Source organism: Anas acuta, chromosome W, assembly GCF_963932015.1.
Source record: "Anas acuta chromosome W, bAnaAcu1.1, whole genome shotgun sequence".
NCBI classification, from domain to species: domain Eukaryota; kingdom Metazoa; phylum Chordata; class Aves; order Anseriformes; family Anatidae; genus Anas; species Anas acuta.
This window is the reverse complement of record NC_089016.1, coordinates 696,206-703,864: the sequence shown is the minus strand read 5'-3', so window position 1 is coordinate 703,864 and position 7,659 is coordinate 696,206. Positions and strand designations below refer to the sequence as shown.

Sequence of the window (7,659 nt, the reverse complement as noted above, 5' to 3'; positions counted from 1 at the left end):
GCGCGCCCGTCGTTGCCGGGCAGACCCCAACGCCGTTCTCGCGGCCGGACCTGCAGCGACCCCTACAGGTCGCCCCCGGCTAAGCAAACATGGCGACCGCGGCAAGGTAGACCTGGCGGCTGCTGTCCGCAGCGCTTGTACAAGGCACCCGCGGCCCCCCCGAGCCGGGGAACACCTGCCGGCCGGGAACCAACCCCGCCGTCGTTTCCCTAGCAGGGCTCTGCTTTGTCTTGCTCAGATTCCATCCGCATTACTCTGCTCTCCTATGCTGTGCTAGGCTTCTCTCGGAGACCGTCCCGCTGATTTTGATGCCGAGTCGATCGGTATAATTACGAACGCATAAACCGTCAGACACAGAACTTGGCCGCCCCGCAGCCCAGCGACTGTTCCCTCGGAACTGGCACGATGGGGCAGCAGGCCTGGAGACCCAGCATGTAAGTAACAACATGATTCACACAACTACGGTGGAAGAAAGGCAACAATAAAGAAATAAACAGCTAAAGCAAGACATGGTTCTTGCCCACTGTCACGTTGGACCTGGAAATGTGAAGGAGGCTGGGGAGAGGGCGATCAGGGTACAGCCACTGTCCAAGCCTGACCGCCACCTGCACACAACATGAGGGCCCTCCGGTCTCCCCCCAACAGGCATTTGGAACCCAAAGGAGGGCTGGCCGCCAGCTCCTTACGTTCGCTTTGCTTCTCTTTGTTTTGCCTTGCTCTGCTTTGCTTTGCTCTTGCTGGCACAGTTTTGCTTTCCCATACCTCCTTTTCTCTGCTGATCTTGCCCCTGCTTTGCCTCAGAATGTTTTGCTCTTTCTCTCCTTGAAATACTTTGCATTTCCTTGTGCTACTTTCCTTTGCTCTGCTTTGACTTGCTCTGCTTTGCCTTCGCTGGCCATGCTTTCGTTTGCTTTATCAGGCCATGCTTTCCTTGGTTTAGCTTTGGGTTATAGACCTGGCATTGCATTGCGTTTCCTACCCCTGCTGTGCTTTGCCTTGCCTCAAACTGCTTTGCTTTGCTTTGTTTGCTTTGTCTTCCCTGGTTATGCTTTGCTTTTCCTGGTGCTACTTCCCTTTGCTCAGCTTTGCCTTCCCTGGCCGTGCTTTTGTTTGCTTTATGGGGCCATGTTTTCCTTTTTTACCTTTGCCTTGCTCTCTTTTGCCTCACCTGCTCCTGCTCTCACTTCCATTTTCAGGCCATGCTTACCTTTGTTTTGCTTTACTTTGTATTCCTGGCACTGCTTTGCTGTTCCTTTTGCTACTTTCTTTTGTTCTGCCTTGCCTTGCCTGGCCATGCTTTCCTTTGCCTTGCTTTGTTTTCCTGGCATTGCTTTGCTTTTCCTTCTCTGCTCTGCTTAGCTTCTCTTAACCCAGCTCTGATTTGCCTTACCTCGAACTTTTTCGCTTTTTTTTTTTTTTTTTTTTTTTATTGCTGATTTTGTTGTTGTTGTTGTTGTTGTTGTTGTTTTGTTATTTATTTATTTATTTATTTATTTTCACTTCTTTCTCTTTCCTGGCACTGCTTTGCTTTACCTGGTACTACTTTCCTTTCCCCTGCTTTGCCTTCCCTGGCCTTGCTTTCGTTTGCTGTATCAGGCCTTTTTTTCATTTGTTTAGCTTTCCTTTGCTCCGCTTTGCCTTGCTATGTTTTGCCTTTTCTGGCCATGTTTTGCTTTTTTTTTTTTTAATTGTTCATTGCATTCTTTTGTTTTCCTTTTGGACCTTTTTAATGTGTTTTTAGAGGCCGCGCTTTTCTTTTCCAGGCCATGCTTGTCATTGCTTTTCCCTATGTTGCTAGGTCTTTTCCCTAGCAGGGCTCTGCCTTGTCTTGCTCAGCTTCCATCCGCATTGCTCTGCTCTGCTGTGCTGTGCTAGGCTTCTTTCGGAGACTGTCCCACTGATTTTGCTGTTGAGTCGATTGGTAAATTTATGAACGCATAAACCGTCAGAAACAGAACTTGGCCTCCCCGCAGCCCAGCCACTGTCCCCTCAGAACTGGCGCGTGTGGGCAGCAGGCCTGGCCAGCCGACATGGTCCATTCTGTGTCCCCAGCCATGCGGCGAGCTGCCAGGTGGGCACCACTGCTAGTTGTGTGTCTGAGGTTCTCAACGACAGTAAGTAACTACATGATTCCCTCAACTACGGTGGAAAAAATCCACAACAACAACAACAACAAAATAGATAGAGATATATAAAACCAGCTAAGGCAAGACATGGTTCTTGCCCACCATCACGGTGGACTAGGAGCTGTGAAGAAGGCTGAGGAGTGGGCGATCAGGGTACAGCCACTGTCCAAGTCTGGCTGCCACCTGCACACAACATGGAGCCCTCTGGTCTCCCCCCAACAGGCATTTGGAACCCAAAGGAGGGCTGGCCGCCAGCTCCTTACGTTCGCTTTGCTTCTCTTTGTTTTGCCTTACTCTGCTTTGCTTTGCTCTTGCTGGCAGTTTTGCTTTTCCATACCTCCTTTTCTCTGCTGTTCTTGCCCTGGCTTTGCTTTGTTTTGCCTCAGATTGTTTTGCTGTTTCTTTCCTGGCAATGCTTTGCATTTCCTTGTGCTACGTTCCCTTGCTCTGCTTTGACTTGCTCAGCTTTCCCTTCCCTGGCCATGCTTTCCTTGGTTTAGTTTTGGGTTGTAGACCTGGCACTGCTTTGCTTTTCCTACCCCTGCTGTGCTTTGCCTTGCCTCAAACTGCTTTGCTTTGCTTTGTTTGCTTTGTCTTCCCTGGTTATGCTTTGCTTTTCCTGGTGCTACTTCCCTTTGCTCAGCTTTGCCTTCCCTGGCCGTGCTTTGTTTTGCTTTACGGGGCCATGCTTTCCTTTTTTTTTACCTTTGCCTTGCTCTCTTTTGCCTCACCTGCTCCTGCTCTCCTTTCCGTTTTCAGGCCATGCTTACCTTTGTTTTGCTTTACTTTGTATTCCTGGCACTGCTTTGCTGTTCCTTTTGCTACTTTCTTTTGTTCTGCTTTGCCTTGCCTGGCCATGCTTTCCTTTGCCTTGCTTTGTTTTCCTGGCATTGCTTTGCTTTTCCGTACCTCCTTTCCTCTGCTGTTCTTGCCCCTGCTTTGCTTTGCTTTGCCTCAGACTTCTTTGTTTTTCTTTCCTGGAAGTGATTTGCTTTTTCTTTTTCTACATTCTCTTGCTCTGCTTTGACTTGCTCAGCTTTGCTTTCCCTGGCCATGCTTTCTTTTGCTTTATCATGCCATGCTTTCCTTGGTTTAGCTTTAGTTTATAGACCTGGCACAGGTCTATAAACTGGCCTTGCTCTCACCCTCAGCTACATTTATATCCATTCACCACAAATCTTTGGACCCAGCCACACAGCCAGTTTTTAACCCATTGAAACATAATTCTTTCCAGGCCGTAAGCAGCCAGATCCTCTGGAAGAATGCTGTGGCAAATCGTTTCAAAAGCCTTATTGCAGTTTAGGTAGACCACATCCACAGCCTTTCCCTTGTCCACTGAGCACATCACCTTCTCATAGATTTAGATCTGATTTGTCAAGCAGGTCCTGCTTTGATAAACCCAACTGGGTTTATCAAAGGGCCTGATCAGCTGGTTGTCCTGTTGTGTGATGGTACTCAAGATAATCTGCTCCATGAGTTTCCCTGGCTCAGAGGTCAGACTGACAGGCCTGTAGTTCTCGGATCATCCTTCTGTCTCTTCTTGTAGATATCCATCATATTTGCTAGTTGACAGTTGACAGGGACCTCCCCTGATAGCCAGGACTGCTGAAAAATGATGGAAAATGGCTTGGTGAGCACTTCTGCCAGCTCCCTCATTACCAATGGGTGGATCCCATCTAGCCCCCTATACGTCTGCATATCTGGGTGGAGTAGCAGTTCTCTAACCATTGCCTCATGGATTATGAGAGCTTCATTCTGTTCGAGGTCCTTATCTACCAGCTCAGGGGCAGAATATCAGGGTAGCAACTGGTCTTGCTGCAAAACACTGAGGTAAAGAATGCACTGAGTACCTCAGCCTTTTCATCATCTCTTTTAATTCAAACGAACAAACAAACAAAAACCATTTTTATTGTCTTTAACAGTAATAGACATATTGAGCTCCAGCTGGGTTTTGGCCATTCTATTTTTTTTTCTTTGCACAGCCTAACAACATTTAGGACTCCAGAGAAAATGACAGGGCTTCAGAGAAAATGATAGCATACATGAGAAGCACAGAAAAAATGGAACTGGGCAACCTTCCATCCTCTACCCTTCTGTGAGCCTGGTCTGCAGCTCCAGTCAACTAGTTACTCCTCTACTGTTCACACTCTCCTACAACTGCTGATACTGTTATCTTGTGAGAGCACAATTAGAATGAGACATCTCCCTGCAGATATTAACAGCTGACAGAATGTGGCATCTGTCCAGAGGAACCTTGAGAACTGCAGGATTTTCCCTATACAAACTTCTTGACATTGAGAAGGAGAAGAGCCCAGTCCTGCACTGGAGGAAGAGGAACCCCACACATCAGGGCAGACTGGGACTGTGCTGAGTGAGCAGTGCCCAGGGCACCACGAGGGATGCCAGACGAGCAGTAGTGCCTGCTCACCAGGAGCCAGGCCAGCTTCCTACAGAGCTGCCTTATGAGGAGCATAGCCACCAAGAAGATCTGGATTGTCAGACTCAGCTCACATCCAGTGTGACACCACATGGAAAACTGTCTACAGCTAGCCGGTAAAGAGGTACACGGGAGTCCCTACAATATCCTGATTTGGAGAGGAGCTAGGGCTATGGAAAGGCTGAAAGTCCCAACAGGACCCAGGTCTTTGTGTCTATAGCTATGGCTGTTGTCTCTGCCAGTGAGACCTACGAGGAGAGAGCACCAGGGCCTCATTGCCTCCTTGCCCCTACCCATGAACCAGGAAGGGGTCGTACCATTCTCCTGAACTTGGCAATGCACATCCCCATCTCCTACTGCCCCAGGAAGAGCCCTGAGCAAGGTGTAAAGGAAAAGGTTCTCTCTCCCAGAGGCAGGGTGTCAAGGTTTGGCCCTTGTGCTTGGTGAAACGCATCCACTTTGTCTACACCTCAGTGTCACCTTCACACTGTCTTTGTCTCCTTGTCCTCAATGCCTCCAATGTTCTATTCTAACGAGCTCCAAGGGGGAGCTGTGTCAGTGCTGGCCATCAGGGGGACACTCCAGGAAATATACATCTGACATGGACTTCTGGAGAGATGTCTTCGATTGTCTCTTAGTGCTTGAGGTCTGTGGGCTCATCATCAAAGCCCCCAGAGGAGAAAATACAATGCCTTGGGTTGCTGAGCTGGGCCGGGCTCCTGGGACAGAGAGAGCAAGAGGCCCTGGTGCAGAGAGACAGCTCTGCCGAAGAGCAGCTCCTCTGCACAGTGCAGCAGGGCTGGGGGCTCTGACCACAGGTAGCATGGGGAGAGGAGAGAAGGAGAGAGGGCTTGGAGGCAGTTGGCAGTGGGAGGATGCTGAGCACTGACCGCAGGAGAAATCTGCACAGCCCTTGACGAGGTAAATGTCTGGCTGCAAGGCCATGCAGCTGCAGGTCCTGGAAGGGTCTCCTGCTGGGTCTTGTTTCTGGGAGGGCAGTGGGCAATGCAGTAGGCTTTGAGAGTCCTGCTGGATTGCACTGAGAGGTGAGGACGTCTGGCAGAAGCCCCTTGGAGTGCCCTAAGCCAGGTGCCCCTGGTCAGCCCAGAACACCCTGCCGTGGCCGCCCATGCCAGGCTCTCTGTCAGCTACCCTGTAGCCATGGAGGTGCCGCTTGGCAGGGTCCTGTTGGTGGCAGGGTGCTGCAGGGCAGCGCTGAGCACAGCCGCATGGGATGGGCTCTGTGAGCATGGGCAGGGGGAAAGAAGAGGTGGGCACAGATCAGCAGCTCCTGGCAGGAACAGCTGCAGGCAGCAGAGAGAGGGGCAGGCGGCCAGAAGGAGCTGTTGCCGGAAACGCTGTGGAAGGGGGGATTCGGGTACCTCGTGGCCATGCCCTGCAGTGCAGATGCCTTCTCCTGGAGCAGTCCCTCCCTGGCTTCCTCTCCCCCTGCACCCCATGGGCTGTGGGGCAGGCATGTCCAGCACAGCAGGCAGAGCCCAGACAAGGAGAAGCTCTCAAGCTCCTTCTGGCTTGCTGTGGCTCTCCTCAATTAGCAGCCATCTAATTTTTTTTTTTTTTTTTTTTTTTTTTTTTTTTTCCCTCAGGGAAACACCAGAGTGGGATGGTCCTGTAGCTCAGAGGAATAACAAAAGTGACAGAGCTGCACTGCTCAGTCTTCACCAAGGCACGGTCCCTTTGCCTCCTGGCACCCACAGGATTTCTCTGGGAGTGCACAGGTAATGTAAGGGAGTTCAAGCATCCAACACCTGTCATAAGCATTAGAAGTGTTATTGAAAGCTAAATTAAAAAAAAAAAAAAAGGGGAGGGGCAAAAAAAAAATAAAATACCTGCAGGTCTGCTCTGCATTGGGTTGTTGACAACAACACTGAAAAGCTCATGGATGTGACAAGTGGACGGCACTTGAGTTTCTCCCATCTTCCTGCTTCCATCCTGCAGCACAGCAGGAAGGACTCCTCTGGAGCCCACAGCAGCCCCTGCTCCCAGTGCCACTATCAGCCAGCACCAGCTGGAGCTCAAGCAAGAAAGCTGCAGAAAGGTTCTCCTGCAAACAAATGCTCGGGCTGGGGGTGCTCTAAGGCTTGTAATAAGTCTCCCTCAGAGAAGTGTGTACTAACTTGTTCTGCCTTATCCTCTTCAACAGACAGCTGTGTTTAATGTCAGCAAATGCCCAACATCAGCACTGTGAGTGAGGTCCTCCTCCTGGCATTCGCAGACAAGTGGGAGCTGCAGCTCCTGCACTTCGTGCTCTTCTTGGACATCTACCTGGCTGCCCTCCTGGACAACGGACTCATCCTCACCACCGTAGCCTGCGACCACCGCCTCCACACCCCCATGTACTTCTTCCTCCTCAATCTTGCCCTCCTCGACCTGGGCTGCATCTCCACCACTCTGCCCAAAGCCATGGCCAATGCCCTCTGGGACACCAGGGCCATCTCCTATCAAGGATGTGCTGCACAGGTCTTTTTCGTTGCTTTCTTGTTTGTAGCAGAGTATTCCCTTCTCACCATCATGGCCTATGACCGCTACGTTGCCATCTGCAAGCCCCTGCACTACGGGAGCCTCGTGGGCAACAGAGCTTGTGCCCAGATGGCAGCAGCTGCCTGGGGCAGTGGCCTTCTCAACACTGTCCTGCACATGGCGAACACATTTTCCCTGCCCCTCTGCCAAGGCAATGCTGTGGACCAGTTCTTCTGTGAAATCCCCCAGATCCTCAAGCTCTCCTGCTCAGATGCCTACCTCAGGGAAGTTGGGGCACTTGTCTTTACTCTTTCTTTAGTATTTCTTTGTTTTGTTTACATTGTGGTGTCCTATATGCTGATCTTTAGAGCGGTGATGAGGATGCCCTCTGAGCAGGGCTGGCACAAAGCCTTTTCCACGTGCCTCCCTCACCTGGCTGTGGTCTCTATGACTGTCAGCACTGGTTTGTTTGCCTGCCTGAACCCTCCCTCCATTTCTTCCCCATTCCTAGACCTGGCGGTGGCATTTTTGTACGTAGTGATGCCTCTGGCAGTGAATCCCATAATCTACAGCATGAGGAACCAGGAACTGAAAAATGCTCTCAGGAAATTACTT

General features: G+C 50.6%; 1 long non-coding RNA gene across 1 annotated transcript; it reads left to right on the top strand.

Annotated features, from left to right (window-relative positions):
- Positions 1-2,828: 2,828 nt before the first annotated feature.
- On the top strand, positions 2,829-7,036 carry LOC137847069 (uncharacterized). The gene is made up of 3 exons (XR_011090777.1): positions 2,829-4,687; positions 6,171-6,302; positions 6,728-7,036. It is a non-coding gene; the product is annotated as an uncharacterized lncRNA (long non-coding RNA).
- Positions 7,037-7,659: the final 623 nt, after the last annotated feature.